Source organism: Triticum aestivum, chromosome 3A (assembly GCF_018294505.1).
Source record: "Triticum aestivum cultivar Chinese Spring chromosome 3A, IWGSC CS RefSeq v2.1, whole genome shotgun sequence".
NCBI classification, from domain to species: Eukaryota; Viridiplantae; Streptophyta; class Magnoliopsida; order Poales; family Poaceae; genus Triticum; species Triticum aestivum.
Genome location: NC_057800.1, coordinates 264476740 through 264477512, shown reverse-complemented (window position 1 = coordinate 264477512; position 773 = coordinate 264476740).

The window sequence follows — 773 nt, the reverse complement described above, 5'->3', positions numbered from 1 at the left end:
CTTGTGCCAAAAGTCCACTTCAACTTAGAGAAATTAAAAACTGTAACTTTTCTAGCTAAGAGTCTATTCACCCCCCCCCCCTCTAGACACCTCTTCTCGATCCTATAATTGGTATCAGAGCATTGGTCTCCATTGCTTTGGTTTAAAACACAATTGGAGGAAGATGGATGAGTCTACGTTGGGGAGTCTTAGACATAGAGTGCCTATTCTTGATGGAGAGTTCTTTATGAGTGGAAAAATGAGATGCTCGAGACTTTCAATGAATATCATTTGAACAAGTACATTACTACTCCTTGTGCTCGCATTGTTGACCCTTTGCATCCCACGCCCGATGAGGACCTTCACATGATTCGCAATCTTAGAACTATCAATCTTATCATTAGAGGATTGCCCAAAAATTTCATTGCTAGCTTACCTACTCTTGATTGTTCCTACACTATATGGAGATTTCTTGAGGAATGATTCCCAAATTATTCTTTGAAAATTCTAGATAAGATTCTTCATAAGTCTGTTGCCTTGAGTAAGATGAGTTCCAATGATCCCAAGTTTGTTGATTGTTTATTTGAGCTTACTAATCTTACGAGTGCAAAAGGAGACGTTGGAATTATTAGCAATATCATTTCCGAAGTCATTAGAATCCATGGAGATGAACATTGTTACGGTCATGCTTCTAATGAATTACCCTCTATAAGAGTTGATCCATCACATGACGATGTTGAACATGGATACTATGATGAGGATGAGGATAGTAACTATGATCTTGATGACGCAAT